The sequence below is a fragment of the Balaenoptera ricei genome, chromosome 4, assembly GCF_028023285.1.
Source record: "Balaenoptera ricei isolate mBalRic1 chromosome 4, mBalRic1.hap2, whole genome shotgun sequence".
NCBI classification, from domain to species: Eukaryota; Metazoa; Chordata; class Mammalia; order Artiodactyla; family Balaenopteridae; genus Balaenoptera; species Balaenoptera ricei.
In genome coordinates, this window is record NC_082642.1 from 85,653,935 (window position 1) to 85,671,209 (window position 17,275).

The following is a 17,275-nucleotide window of genomic DNA, read 5'->3' on the forward strand; positions in this document are numbered from 1 at the left end:
AGGATCAAAGGAGTAAGGAAAATGTCTGTGCATACAGATTAAACGTTACCATTAAGCCATAACGCTAGTGTCTCCATCATTCTGTTTTGGGAAGGGGTCACATATGGGAGTCAGATATACGAGACTCTTGTACTTTGGTGATCCCTCTGCAATTCATAATTCTATCTACTTCTCCTAATACATAATCCTAAAACTCAAAGGGAGTGCAGAAGTTAGCTAGTCAATATGGTTTATTTGGGACATGGGGAAAACAAAGCTCAGAGAGAAATATATTACCTGTCTGTGTCACACAGCAATCATTACCAGATCTGTAAAGCTAATAAATAATGAAGCCCACACTCTTAGCATGTCTTTAAGATTCAAGAATAAAAAGAGAATGTGGTTAGATACCTCTTGAAAATCTATGATTTTGATCCTCTTCCACAGGAACTTCTGTTTCAAGGATAAGACCAAGAAAATAAAATCCTGAACTTTTCTGACTAGCACTGCCCACTTTGTTATGGCTTACCCCACCAAAAAATGTGCCAACTCCTGTCATTGAACCCAGACTTCTATAAAATAGGTTGTTATAGCATTCCCATCCAAACACCTGCACTGATTCGCCATACCTTAATGTGGAGGAAGAGCAGAGGAAATGTTCAGTTTGCTTAGCCTAAAATTTAAGGATGTCTATAATCTGAGCTCAGCCTACTCCACAACACACATTTAATGAATACATAATAGTGCAAGGCACAGTATTTGAAACAGCAGATTAAAAAAGCCATTTTTGAAGTGGATCCTCCAGCCCTGGTAAAGCCTTCAGATGATGGCAGACCCGGTCAAAATATCCACAGCAATCTCATGAGAAACTCTGAGGCAAAACGACCCAGCTAAGCCACTCCCAAATTTCTGGCTCACAGAAACTGTTAGATAATGAATGCTTGTTTTAAACCACTAACTTTGGGGATAATCTGTTAACGCAACAATGGAAAACTTACACATCCATCGACAGATGAATGGATAAACAAACTGTGGTATATTCCTACAATGGAATGCAGCTGATCAATAAAAAATTTAACTATTGATACATAAGACATAAGCTTAAAATTTGAAAATAATTACACTGAGTGAAATAAGCTACATACATGCAAAAAAAAGTAGTTACTGTATTATTCCATTTCCATGAAATTTTAGAAAAGGCGAGCTAAGCAATAATGACAGAAAGCAGATAGTGATTGCCTAGAGGTGGGCCAGAGGCAAAGAGATGAAGGAAGAGTTCAAAGGGAAAAAGGAGTGTGATTGTTACATTCATTAATTTTATCGTGGGGATGGTTCCATGTCAAAACTTATCAAATTGTACACTTTAGTTGTGCACCATTTATAATATATCAATTATACCTTAACAGAACTTTAAAAATTCAATATAAAAAAGTGATCAAGGCATTGGTTCTGTGCTAGTGCACTCAGGTTTGGGATGGAGGACGTTCCCTTAGCCAATACCCACAGCGCAGTGGGAGAAGGGCTAGAGCAGAGACATGGAGGAGGGATCCAAAGTCTCTTGCTCTCTGCCTCCCACTAGAGGGCGCCCATGCCGGAGAATTGTCTTTGTTTTCCATTTCCTTTTGTTAGTTCCCTTAGTGAATAGATTTGCCTTTGGTATCTCCTCTTAAGCCTACTTTCTTTCTAATTAAGACTGATATAGTTAAGATCTTTTCTAGATTTATTTTCTAAGCGATTTTGGCCTCATGATAGACTTTTCACCCCAATATATAACTTGCAGGACTGTTAAGATTTAAACTGATATATGAAGCACCTAGGTGTCACTTTGTAGGTACTTAATATATTGTAATTATTATGTTAATATTATTGTCACTACTGTAAGGTTCTATTCTATGGTAAGGATAAGGAAGGTCACTGGAAAGAAATAACTAAGGTTTTCTCTCATCAATAGATTTGCTCTCCCTAATGGACATTTGAGATTGTACTTTCACCATCCAAGTAACCTTAGTTTTAAATAGTCAGATAAATCAGGTCACTGTGGGAAAGGGGTGAGTTGAGGTTAAACATTAATAAATCCTTTGGGAGGTCAAGTAGTTGAATAATGCTCTTTCTCAGCACCTTAATGCAGCCTTCTCTGCTAAAAAAGAAACAACAGAATCACTGTTGTCTTTGGGTTTGGGTTAGAAAAGTCAAGCACAGGAAGAGAAGAATCCCTGGTTTTATAATTTGTAAAACAATTTCACATTCACCATGTCATTTCATCTGCACAGCAACTGCACCGTAACCAAGGAAGGGAATGTTACCCCATGTCGCAGATGAGGGAGCCGAAGCTAAGTCAGAGGAGGTGACTTGCTGAGTACCACACAATCTAGCATTAGAATAGCTGACCCTAAGCCTTGTACATTTTCCATAACATTCAACTGTTTAAGAAGAGAGACTGATGGGAAAAGAACATGAGATAAGGAAGTGCTGTGTGACTCAAAGAGTAATGTTTTATAAGGTACTAAGGGGAAACCAGGTCAATGTATTATCTGAGTACTATGGCCTCTGCTTATAAAAAGACAGTGATTAAGTAAATCATAATAAAATACATCAGATGGAGCCTTTAAGAATAGTTCATGGCATGGGGAATGTGCTCACATTTTAATAACATTAAGTTTCAAAAGCAGGAAAGGACAACAATTTAGTCCCAAATCTGTTAGGTGAAAGAGGAGGAGAAAGAAATATACCAGAATATGAATGGTAGCTATGATCTTTCTGGTGTTGAGACTATAAACGTTTTTTGTCTCTTTATTCTATTTTGTATTCTCTTACTTTTGAGCTACGGACATACACTGTTGTTCTTAGTACAAGAAAAGGAATTATTTGTTTAAATGAACAAATAGTTCTAAGAGTTGTTGCACATGATTTCCTAAATATTTGGCCCACTGTCCAGTTGATTTCAATTCCAGCAGCAAAATCCTCACAAAGCGTATGTGTAACAAAGCGGAACCTGATCCTGCCAGATTTACCTGGAGGACTGTGTGTATTTTGGCAATGCCAAAGAGAGGAAGCTGGAACAGAGTTTTTTAAAAAAGCTGGGACAGAGAACAAAGGAAGAGGAAATGTTGCCATATGGCACAGAGGGACTCATTTAAAAATTAGGAATTGTAAATGGAGATAGATTAAGACTAAGGGGATATGGGTGAAGTGATTGAAGTTTATCAAATAATCTATCAAATATGTGAATGTCTGAACCCACTGGATCTTAATCTCTCTAATAACAACTGTTTTATTCATCTTTCTAAACTCCCAGTGACATGCACAGTACTGGCAAGTAGGTGCCTGAATTGAATTGCCATTTATAGGTTGAATAAACATGAATGTATCCAAAAAAAATCTTAAAATACTAATGTGAGGTTGCTAGGTAAAGTCCTAAAAGTTTGTCTTAACTTTTTTAAAAAAGGTGTTCTTTTTCTTTTCATGAAAAGCAGTAAATGTGGGTAAATATATCTGGCTCCAAAGAAAGGTGCAGGCAGATAGTAAGGTCTGGTAAGAGGGGTTATTGGGGGTTGCGGGGAGGAAGTATATTTGAAAAAAACAACACTGTGCAGTTACCATATGAAGAATGATCATGGTCTATGACAACAAAAATATCTTTTTGGTACATCTGTCTAAAAAAGAAAATCAGACTCTAGTTACCTGTATTATATCAGAATAATAACAAGTAAGTAATAATAAAGGCAATCACTATGTTTATGTAGCAATTACAGTGTGCCAGGCACTGCTCTAAACTCTCTCTCTCTCTCCCTCTCTCTCTCTCTCTCTCTCTCTCTCTCTCTCTCTCTCTCTATATATATATATATATATATATATATAATTTAATTCTCCCAAACATCCCTGTCAATAGGTACTATTATTCTCCTGCCTGACCCCTTCATTTTCCTAGTGAGGGAACCAAAGCACAGGAAGATTAAGTGATTTCCCCAAGGTCACACAGCTAGGAAGCAGAAGAGCCAGGATTTGAACTCAAGCTTTCTGGCTCCAGAGTCTGCATTCTTAACCCTATACCATCTTTCAAGGGCAAACAACAACAGTGATGTGTAATCTACACACACATGAGAAACACACTTATTAATTGACCTTCATTAATTCCAAGGTAGTTTTGCCTCTCAAAGTAGATCTGTAGCAGGAAGTGTGCCTTCACTTTTTGCCCCTCCTAATTCCCATGACATCCAGTACCATTAGAGCCACACAATATGGTTCTACTATGACATGTCTGATCTTTATATGCTTGACATTCAAATTTCTTTTGAAAATACTACCTTTTCACTCAAATCGTCGAATGTACAGAAAGAACAACTCTCCAGACAATTAATAAGAAAATAAGAAGAACTGGGTCACCATATGTGAAATATTTTGAGGATTCGATTTTAGCTCTCCTATCACTGCAAAGTGAGTAAGCTCATATTATTCCCACCTGCAAAGGAACAGCCTTCATGAACTACACTTTCATCACACAGACACACACATCCACTTTCTATAAGAATGCTCAGCCCATCTGCTCACATTTAAAAATATAAATTGAAGACCTCCCACGCTGCCTTGGTTTGTAAAATGTCTATCACCAAATCTTTATTCTAAGACTGCTGTAGGTCTATGATTTCTTTTCCTTTCACTTTTCTTTTAATGATTTTTCACTAGTTCTCTTTCAAGTACCTGAGGTTCATGATCAAGGTTTTCTCTAATAGACAATGATCTTAAAATGACAGGGTTGCTGTGTCACTTCCATCTAAGATGTGTCTTCATTTTTTTAATTAAATTTTATTAAAATTTGTATTATATTATGACATTATTTAAAAATTTTATTGGAGTATAGTTGATTTACCATGTTGTATTAGTTTCAGATGTATAGCAAAGTGATTCAGTTATACACATACATATATCCACTCTTTTTTTAGATTCTTTTCCCATATAGGCCATTACAGAGTATTGAGTAGAGTTCCCTGTGCTATATAGTAGGTCTTTGTTGGTTATCTATTTTATACATAGTAGTGTGTATATGTCAAGCCCAATCTCCCAATTTATCCCTCCACCCACCTCATTTTGAGGAAAATTTTTACTATTTAGGAAAAGCCTTCTCTGCAGCCTGGTACTAAGCCTGTACCCAGGAAGGAAAATTAGGATGCTCTATCTCTTCTCAAATTACAAGACTTAGTTGCAGTAACACTAATGAAAAACATCCCTTAAAACATACACACACACAAAAGATAAAATTGTGTAAACAACTCTTATATTTATTCAAAGGCTCATTCCCTCAAGTTATGTTTAAGAGATTAAAAAATAAATTGTACATACATGTCCCTGAACAAAGGGGTGGAAATACTGTTGGGTTTGGTACCCCTTCTATCCCCATGTTAATAGCCCCTCTTAGGTTGGCAGGCTTACAAGAACTATGTCCACATTGCTGTAAACCATATTCACTCATTCATTCATCAATCTGATTGTACTGAGTGCCATTTGATGGGCACTCATAGGCAACAGAGGGACACAGAGATGACAGATCCTGCTTCCTGACCTCAAGGCACTTACATTGTGAGGAGGGAGGAAGACCAACACTGGGCCTTCTGACTTTGAATTCAGTGCTCTCTCTTTTTCTTTTTTTAAAATCTGAGACATTCAGTGTTGTAGCTGACTTCTTTATTTGCTTCTTTAACTTACTTTTTTGTGTGTGAAGGTACTTTACACAAGATCTTATGCAATGAACCATTTCAAGTTCTAAACAATGTGCCATGTCCCTGGCTGCAGAGGTGACCACCAATCCGAGGTATTAGAGCAAACTACTGGAATTTGTCATGGAGTCAAGATTTCTGCATTTTGCAAATGTTACTGAAATGCTTATTTTAAAGAATGTGATCAGAGACTAAAACTGCTTCAAGCTTTCCCTGAAGTCCAACTCCAGGATTTTTTTAGGATACAGCTAGAGACCGCTGAGCCATGGAACAGGCTTTGCTAAGAGAATGTGTCATAATATTTAAATACTCAGGCCTTAGAGTATGGCTCCAAGTCAGTTCATGTCTGCTGAGGGCAGTGTGTCTGTGTCCCACATGTGAGGTTTTTCAATAAATGCTGTTCAATAAAGAGCCTTAAAGGACACTAATTCTTGTTGGTGAGTGTTAAATTGGGGATTGGGTTATTTGAAATCCACATTACACTTGCTACTACGGAAATAATCAGAAGTATGTATAAAATGTCTATTAAAATATTCTCTTTTTATAATAAAGAAAACTTAAACACAGTATATTCAATGAGAGGGGACTGGTTAATTATGAGATTATAGTTACACAGATAATTGCGCTGCCATTTAACATTATATAGGAGAATTGCAATGATGTGGGCCAATAAACACAATTTATGACTAAGTGAATAAAGTAGGTAGAAAAGTGTATGATCCAAAGTGTGTTAAAATGTATTTCAACACATCTTTCAAAAGAGACAGGAATTATATATGCAAAACCACGAAGAATGTTAACTGATCAACTGGACTCCCTAATATTCCTCAATTTTGTCATGCTCTCTATCATTAAAGGCTTCAAATGTTCTGTCCCCTCTAGTTGAAACATCAACTCCCACCACCCTTTCACTTAAAGAATTCATACTCATCTTTCAAGCGTCCACTTACATCACTACCAACCCACTGGGCTCCACCTTATCAGGTGTTCCTTGTATCCTACCTTGGCACCCTGCACTTTGCCCATTATACTACTATTACACACTTTATTTCAATTGTTAGTTCACTTATCCAAAAGATAATTAACTTCTCAAAGACTTCCACTATGTCATGCTTAAATCTCCGGTACTAACATACACAGTTCATATTCAAAAACAAATCTATAAAAAGAATAAATTGTCTTACTTCTTATTTTCTGAATCATAAACATTTCTTCAATAAAGATCTATTTTTCTTTTGCAAGTAGAAAAAAGATAAATGTTGTATATGCTGTTATTACCATTGAAGATCTTCATTAAAATATAAATGAAAACATTTTAGAAGTATTCAACATTTTCCATCCTTCAGAATACAAAAGGCGTGATGGCTTCTTAATCCATCTAAAGAAACTACAATTCAAAATTTCCCCACATCTTTCAGAATCTAAATGGTATGGTGAATTTTTAATCCATCAATGTGATAAGCACATTTACTCTAAAATACGATCATGCTGAATTAGCTAAAAGATTATAAGCAGATAGGAAAATGTCTAAAACTGTGAAAGCCTTTTTCTCTTTGGCGTATTCAAGTGTTCTGTTGGACTCAATGTTTTACTCATTGACAGTATTTCTGCTACATTTATACTTGTTCAGAATTTATGAGAAAATAAAATAATGCCAGGTCCAGTAAAATAGAGTCCTCTGAACCCCTGACTATTAGGAGCTATATACATATATAAAACAACTGTGCAGATGCTAAACTGAGTTCAACATAATTCACCTTTGCAGTAAGCTTTCCCACTTTATTTCAGAATTACTCAAATTATGATAGCTTTAATAATAGCTTTAAGCTTTTAAAAATAATTATGGCTGTGTATTTAGAATCTTTATAAAGTTATTTTTAGGCTTCTAGCACATGTCTTAGACTATTAATATAAAAAATTTTTACGTCATTTTTTATCTCCTTCTAAAGTGCATACTATAGATACAAATGAGAGCAACTGGCCCATAAAAGAGGAAAAAAAATAAGGTTTACCTACTTAAGGTTAAGGTTTCCATCAATATCATGGTCATTTCTTATTCCTCGGTTACTATTTCCCAGCTTAATACACAGTTTATCAAGCTCGAAAGAGGATGAGCTGACCCGAGACAAGGATGAAGCCTTCCATTAGTTCAAGATGGCGGAGTAGAAGGACATGCTCTCACTCCCTCTTGCGAGAGCACCAGAATCACAACTAACTGCTGAACAATCATCAACAGGAAGACACTGGAACTCACCAAAAAAGATACCCCACATGCAAAGACAAAGGAGAAGCCGCAATGAGATGGTAGGAGGGCGCAATCACAATAAAATCAAATCCCATAACTGCTGGGTAGGTGACTCACAAACTGGAGAACACTTATACCACAGAAGTCCACCCACTGGAGTGAAGGTTCCAAGTCCCACATCAGGCTTTTCAACCTGGGGGTCTGGCAATGGGAGGAGGAATTCCCAGAGAATCAGACTTTGAAAGCTAGCGGGATTTGATTGCAGGACTTCAACAGGACTGGGGAAAACAGAGACTCCACTCTTGGAGGGCACACACAAAGTAGTGTGCACAACAGGACCCAGGGGGAAGGAGCAGTGACCTCATAGGAGACTGAACTAGACCTACATGCTAGTGTTAGAGGGTCTCCTGCAGAGGCGGGGGGTGGCTGTGGCTCACCATGGGGACAAGGACACTGGCAGCAGAAGTTCTGGGAAGTACTCCTTGGCGTGAGCCCTCCAGAGTCTGCCATTAGCCCCACCAAAGAGCCAGGGCAGGCTCCAATGTTGGGTTGCCTCAGGCCAAACAACCAACAGGAAGGGAACCCAGCCCCACCCATAAGCAGTCAAGCAGATTAAAGTTTTACTGAGTTCTGCCCACCAGAGGAACACCCAGCTCTATCCACCATCAGTCCCTCCTATCAGGAAGCTTGCAGAAGCCTCTTAGATAGCCTCATCCACCAGAGGGCAAAGGGAAGAAGCAAGAAGACCTACAATCCTGCAGCCTGTGGAACAAAAACCACATTCACAGAAAGACAGACAAAATGAAAAGGCAGAGGACTATGTACCAGATGAAGGAACAACATAAAACCCCAGAAAAACAACTGAATGAAGTGGAGATAGGCAACCTTCCAGAAAAAGAATTCAGAATAATGAGAGTGAGGATGATCCAGGACCTCGGAAAAAGAATGGAGGTAAAGATTGAGAAGATGCAAGAAATGTTTAACAAAGACCTAGAAGAATTAAAGAACAAACAAACAGAGATGAACGACACAATAACTGAAATGAAAACTACACTAGAAGGAATCAATAGCAGAATAACTGAGGCAGAAGAACAGAGAAGTGACCTGGAAGACAGAATGGTGGAATTCACTGCCACGGAACAGAATAAACAGAAAAGAATGAAAAGAAATGAAGACAGCCTAAGAGACCGCTGGGACAACATTAAACGCAACAACATTCGCATTATAGGGCTCCCAGAAGGAGAAGAGAGAGAGAAAGGACCCAGAAAATATCTGAAGAGATTATAGTCAAAAACTTCCTTAACATGGGACAGGAAATAGCCCCCCAAGTTCAGGAAGCACAGAGAGTCCCAGGCAGGATAAACCCAAGGAGAAACACACCGAGACACACAGTAATCAAACTGACAAAAATTAAAGACAAAGAAAAATTATTAAAAGTAACAATGGAAAAACTACAAATAACATACAAGGGAACTCCCATACAGTTAACAGGTGATTTCTCAGCAGAAAGTCTACAAGCCAGAAGGGAGTGGCACGATATACTTCAAGTGATGAAAGGGAAGAACCTACAACTAAGATTACTCTACCCGGCAAGAATCTATTTCAGACTTGACAGAGAAATCAAAAGCTTTACAGACAAGCAAAAGCTAAGAGAATTCAGTACCACCAAACCAGCTCTAAAACAAATGTTAAAGGAACTTCTCTAAGTGGGAAACACAAGAGAAGGAAAGGACCTACAAAAGCAAACACAAAACAGTTAAGAAAATGGTAATAGGAATATACATATTGATAATTACCTTAAAGGTGAATGGATTAAATGCTCCAACCAAAAGACACAGGCTTGCTGAATGGATACAAAAACAAGACCCATATATATGCTGTCTACAAGAGATCCACTTCAGACCTAGGGACACATACAGACTGAAAGTGAGGGGATGGAAAAAGATATTCCATGCAAATGGAAATCAAAAGAAAGCTGCAGTAGCAATACTCATATCAGATAAAATAGACATGAAAATAAAGAATATTATAAGAGACAAGGAAGGACACTACATAATGATCAAGGGATCAATCCAAGAAGGAGATATCACAATTATTAACATATATGCACCCAACATAGGAGCACTTCAATATGTAAGGCAACTGCTAACAGCTATAAAAGAGGAAATCGACAGTAACACAGTACTAGTGGGGGACTTTAACACCTCACTTACACCAATGGACAGATCATCCAGAGAGAATATTAATAGGGAAATACAAGCTTTAAATGACACAATAGACCAGATGAGTTTAACTGATATTTATAGGACATTCTATCCGAAAACAGATTACACTTTCTTCTCAAGTGCACACGGAACATTCTCCAGGATAGATCACATCTTGGGTCACAAATCAAGCCTCGGTAAATTTAAGACAACTGAAATCATATCAAGCATTTTTTCTGACCACAACGCTATGAGACTAGATATCAATTACAGGAAAAAATCTGTAAAAAATACAAACACATGGAGGCTAAACAAATACGTTACTAAATAACCAAGAGATCACTGAAGAAATCAGAGGAAATCAAAAAATACCTAGAGACAAATGACAATCTTTATTTTATATACTGTTAAGTGAAACTCTGTTTGCCATCTGACTATATACTTCCTCAAATAACATGCATCTTTAATTTCTCTCCAAGTCCCTGGTGAACATTACTCTCATCTTCTATTACATTCTTCACAGGGCCTAGTCTAGTGTGGAAAATGTACAAGGTACATAAGATCTAAGGTGACACAAGCTGACTGTTTAATGATATTATTGCTGAAAATATTTATACATTTCAAAGCATCTTCACAATATGGTCTGTTTCCTTTGTAGAGAAAATATTGTTGGTCTAAAAGAATAATTTTAGCAATGAGAGTGAGACTCCCATTACAGTCAGTTTGGTTTTTTCTAGTGGTAGTTTTCAGCCCTTTGGAAGCAGTAAGAACAGTTTTAAAATTTAAGATGTGAATATTAAGTCACAGATAATAGCAGAACCAGACCAAAGCAGTTTTGAGTTTGCAAACGTCAAATCTGGCTCTTTCTAAAATGGATCAAGAAAAATAAAACCCTTAACTTTTGGACCCTCTGACTTCATCTTACAACTGCAGAGCCAGCCCCATCACAGCCTAGACCATCTGAACTGTTCCCCTGGGGGAACCCCCCCGGGACACGGGTCTAGAGGAGGCAGCAATACTAGGATTCCTGTCTCTCTAGACATCTTTTACAAAGATGTTATCTCCTAATCCAGAATTTCAAGTTTAGCTTGTATTATAGGCCTTAAAAAAACCTGTTTCTGAAATCATTGTTTTATCTTTTTCTCTGGTAACTAAAATCCTGGGGAAAATACAGGCTAGCTTCAGAAAGCCTGTTGAGTTGCTCTGAAGAATAAGGTTCTGCTGATTTAAAAAAAAAAAAATCTGATCTCATAATCTTCTTTAGAAATACATAGGAACATCAAACTGATTTATCATGGAATTATGCAGTTGGATGATTAAGGTGTTTCTGAATCCCATTTTAAGGGATCTGAGACGAGCTTTATCCCATGCCTATATCTCCTCTGACATTTCCTATATTCTTTTTTAGAAGGAGTAGAACAATTGAAAAATTACTAGAAGATTAGCTATTCTACATTCTACACACTTCATTCCTAATTACTGTTTCTCTGTAACTTGCGTTAACCCATCAAATAACTGGTCATTTCTGGAGGGCACTTGCATATATGGAAAAGCTGTACCCATTTTTCTTTACTGTATGCCAATTTTCTTCTATCTCATGTGAAACTGTCCCAATCACTATACAAAGAATAATATTTGCACTCATTTTTTCCCCATCCATGAAGATGTAATTGTAAGAATTTTTATCTGGAAGGTACATTAGCGATCCCTTTGGGAAACAGAGACACAAAGAGGACTAAAGATCCACCTGAGGGCTCAACCCAAATCAGAGGTATCTATGGGCCCAGCAGCAGACTCCAATCTGTGGGTTCAGAGCTTGAGGCTCTTTGGGTTGCCTTACTGTTACCCTTACATAGTGGTTTGGCTTTATCTAGTAGCATACCAACATTTCAGCCACCTTTCCTATACTTATTCATCCTCCATCCCTGACCTTATCACCAAAATCTGTAGACAAAATCTGATACTTCTCCCCTACCCATCTTGGTTGTGCCAGCCTATCCTGCTGCACTATCCACCCCCCCCCCCACACTGTCTTGTTATCTGCTTCTAAGATTCTTTCCTTTCTCAGGTCCCTCTGCTTGGCTAAGCCAGCTCTTCAGGTCCTAAGTCTCTCTTGGGCTATTACTCAGTGTTGCTTTTCTTCTATTGACAAATCCTATAAAGCTTCCAGCAAAACTCTGCTCCTCCACAGAGAACGGCATTCCCGTCTCCAAATGTCTCTGGCATACGACATCCATTTTTCAAGTTTATGCCAGGCACTACCTGGGTGCCTTGCTGAAGCCAGTGGATCAGTTAAAAACAAAATGTGGGTTCCATTATTTAGAGATAATTCTCATTTTGGAAACAGGTTTACTCTGTTGGATTTAACACCAAGTGAGAAAAGGTCACCCTGCTTTCAATGAAGCAAAAGTGGCAATAGCAAAAGTTAATTCAATATTTAAGGAACAAATTGCAAGCCAAGTCAGTTCCTTCTAGGTCAGAACCAAATAACACTTATAAAGTGCCTAAAACCGCTGGGCGCTGTGCTTCCTGCCTGTTACGCTGGCTTTACTGTGCCATTTTAACTTCATGATAACCCAGGGAGCAAAAGGATACAACCCAGGTCTGTCCAACTTGAAATACCTGCATTTTCTACAATGTATAATGAAAACTTGCCTCTTTCAGGCTGGGCCAGGGGTCGAGGTGGGGCAGTCTCAGGTGTACCATCAAATCCAACTCTCAGCTGTGGTTTGGCACCACCTGGTGGCAATGTTCTTGCTCCTCTTAAGGACACAAGAAGTTCCAGGCCCATGACTGGCTGGGATTTCCAGGCAGTAGCAGTGATTCTGGTACCTGTCTCACCACCTTAACCCAAGGAGATGGAGCCTGTAGAATTCTGAGGCTCTTCAGTTCCTCACTTCCTGAGGAGAGGTCGCCTGCCATTTTCTGCCCTCCAAGCTCCCTGTACACACCCCCGCCACCAACATACAACCAGCAAAATAATAACTGTAGGTGGAAGACTGCAGGCAATGGTCAGTTTCCTCATATGGAGATGGGGAAGGGCATTAGCTGTACTTGCAGAAATGGAATGTTTAGGTTCACTGACGAAACCCCATGATTACTTATATTTAGTTGAAAAAAAAATATATATATATATAGTTCAAATGTAGCAATATCTCTAAGAGCTAGTGAAGAGAGCATATAGTAGTAACTGTAATAATATTTGAAGATGTATTATATTGGATCTAAATTATCAAAAGAGCTTGATATTGGAAAGTGGGGAGTAGCCCATAAAAGAAAAACTAACCATTATCATAATGATTACTATACATAAAAATCTGTCGAACACATGTGTGAAAAGGTACCATACAAAAGTCAAGTGAAGAGGTGGGCAGTCATTGCTTACTATGCCCTAGTGATGATTTTTTTGGGAGGGGGGATGTTGGTTGGATAACTCAGATGAGACAGGCATGGGTTACAAACAGATAAATAATATGCAACATCCCCTAAAATTGATCCAGAGCATTACATGGATCAATTGGAGTATTGAGGCAGACAGACTTACCTACGTTGGATCCCTGGCTCTGCTACTTACTAACTTTGTAAATTTATACAAGTTAATTTTTTCTGAACCCCAATTTCCTCATCTACATATAGGACAAAGGAATATCCATCTAGGTGGTTGTTATGAAGATTGAGTAAAATGTAAATAAAGACTCAGCACAGTGCCCAGCACACAGTAAAGCTTTAATAAATAGTAGCTGTACAATTAGCTATTACTGACATAATCATTATTGTTATTATTGTTATTAATTCATTCAGAAATCGTACTTGGAAAGTTGACTTTAATATCACCAGGAAGCGCTTGATTGCCTCTAACACATTCTCTGCTGGAATATAACTTCACCTGAACTGGAGAGGGAGTGGGAAGTCACTAAGTAGGGCTCTATCTTCCTCCAGATGAAGGTATTAGAGTACATTTCATCCCCTCACCTTAGTAGAGAAACTTTAGTAAAAAAACTTGCAAGTCTGGATGACTCCATTGACAGCCATCTGCTTCCGGTGGAAATGTGTATATGTCAAGCTGCAGACTAGACCAAACTCATTTTCCCTTCTTTTTTAAATCATTCAGGTCCTGTTAAAGGGCTTTCTATTAAAATGTTGGCAAGGGTACTTCCTGTTAGTATGGTTTCGATTTGTACACATTTCCCCCTATGTCTCTCTTCTGTAAATCTAACAACTTATTATTTCAGAAAGAGTGTAACACAATGAGTCCTAAACTTTTTGGAGTCACTGACCTCTGGGGGAGTCGCCTTAAAATAATGTGTATATTAGTGCATATTATATATGTGTGTGTGTGTATGTGTGTATATATATATATACACAGTATATGTAAATATATGTATGTATATTATAAACATACACACACCAAAAAATATCTTGCCCAAATTTTGGAGACTCGAAGACCTTAAGTTAAAAACTCTAGGTCTTAAATCAACTTCAGAATTACATTAAATCTTTAAAATTAGTGCCAGCAAGGCATTCAAAGGGAAAGTGCTGTTAATATTCTCTCCATCCAGCACTTCTCTCAATGAACAGATATTACCTTCTGGTAGTAATGGAGTCACTCAACCTTCAACATAGAACTTAGGTAAGAGTGGTATTCAAAATGGTTACCCATCAGCACTGCAGGGGCATCAATCAATCAGAAAAGATGCCTTTAGTGCTCAAGTTAGTTCCTGGAGTCCCTCAGCTGTTCTAAGATTTAACTGGACTGTGGAGGCTTAGAGATGGGCAGCCCTGGCAAAGTTTAATGTGGTGGTGATAAGAGAGTCTTCAGACAGTAGAATACGGTGTATTTCAATATTATAACATTCAGGACAGCAGTATTGGTGGGTGCCACCTAAATATCATCTCTATGTTTAGGTATAATAATGAAAAAATAATTTCATACTCAAAATCCACTCAAGATACCCTTGCAAATGTGAGGAAAGAGAAAGAATTTTCAATTCTAAAATCTTGTGTGCCACTTTCACAGTAGATGGCTGAAAAAGACAATAAGTAAACTTCACTCTCCTTTTTGGCTATTTAATTTAGTTATTGCATCAGTGATTACTATCAATTTTTTTGGGCACCTATGATTTCCTTGAATTTTATAGCACTTTTGAAAACAGTGACATATTAAGGAACCCAGCATATGGTATTACATAATAAAAGTGAAAATGATATGAATAATAACAATGTTATGAACAAAAATAAAAGTTACTTTATAATAATGCCAATTTTCGGGCTTTAGACTTTGCGTGTTATTTTACATATATCACCTCTTCTAATCCATGAAATATCTGAGGATACAGGGATTATTATTCCCACTTTACACATGAAAGTATTGGAGTTCAGAAAGTTAACCCACTCACGGTCTACACAGCTAGAAAGTGGAAGACAGTATTAATTCCTAGGTCTTCCAATTTGTGTTTAGGGCTCTTTTCACTACAATTAAGCATCCTAGAATTCCTTATGCAGAAAGTCAATAAGTAATTCATAATGTTCTAGAGATTAAAAGAATAAAACATATTATCATTTTACCTTATTAGCAGTTGTACGTATTTGTGATCACATCTTGACATCTTATGTGAGAATCTTTTATACCCTTTTAATCTGAGACTAAAATAGAGTCCCTGGAAATAATAGAGGTCCCTGGACATCCGTGTCAACCTGGTGTCAGGGTCAAAAATTTCATATTTTGTTAGCTTATTTTCAAAGCTTAGTCTTATAGTTTTTTGTTTTTGTTTTTGTTTTTATAGGCAGTGTGATATGTTCAATGGGATAAAATGTGTCCAGTGCAACCAGAGAAAAGACGATATATTCAAAGTTTACAACATGGTGGGTACTTTATTACTTTTTTTTATTTTTTATTTTTTTGTCTGCACCATGCATAATGCGGGATCTTAGTTCCCTGACCAGGGATCAAACCCAGGCCCCTGCAGTGGAAGTGCGGAGTCCTAACCACAAAACCCCAGGTAAGTCCCTGGTGGGTACTTTAAGTATGTAATCTCATTCAATCCTTACAGAAGCCTGGGAGGAAAGTATTTCATCCCCATTTTACAGAGGAAGCTGAAGCTTAAGGATGTGACGAGATAGCACAGTAAACTCCACTAACAATCACAACTGGATTTTTTTTTGAACTTTTGAATTTTATTTTATTAATTTTTTACACAGCAGGTTCCTATTAGTCATCAATTTTATAAACATGAGTGTATACATGTCAATCCCAATCGCCAAATTCATCACACCACCATCCCCACCTCCACCCCGCGGCTTTCCCCCCTTGGTGTCCATACATTTGTTCTCTATATCTGTGCCTCAACTTCTGCCCTGCAAACCGGTTCATCTGTACCATTTTTCTAGATTTCACATCATGCGTTAATATACGATATTTTTCTCCTTCTGACTTAGTTCACTCTGTATGACAGTCTCTAGATCCATCCACCTCTCAACAAATGACCCAATTTGGTTCCTTTTTAAGGCTGAGTAATATTCCATTGTATATATGTACCACATCTTCTTTATCCATTCATCTCTCGATGGGCATTTAGGCTGCTTCCATGACCTGGCTATTGTAAATAGTGCTGCAATGAACATTGGGGTGCATGTGTCTTTTTGAATTATGGTTTTCTCAGGGTATATGCCCAGCACTGGGATTGCTGGATCATATGGTAATTCTATTTTTAGTTTTTTAAGGAACATCCATACTGTTCTCCATAGTGGCGGTATCAATTTACATTCCCACCAACAGTGCAAGAGGGTTCCCTTTTCTCCACACTCTCTCCAGCACTTGTTGTTTGTAGATTTTCTGATGATGCCCATTCAAACTAGTGTGAGGTGATACCTCATTGTACTTTTGATTGGCATTTCTCTAATAATTAGTGATGTTGAGCAGCTTTGCATATGCTTCTTGGCCATCTGTATGTCTTCTTTGGAGAAATGTCTATTTAGGTCTTCTGCCCATTTTTGGATTGGGTTGTTTGTTTCTTTAATACTAAGCTGCATGAGGTGTTTATATATTTTGGAGATTAATCCTTAGTCCTTTGATTCATTTGCAGATATTTTCTCCCAATCTGAGGGTTATCTTTTCGTCTTATTTATGGTTTCCTTTG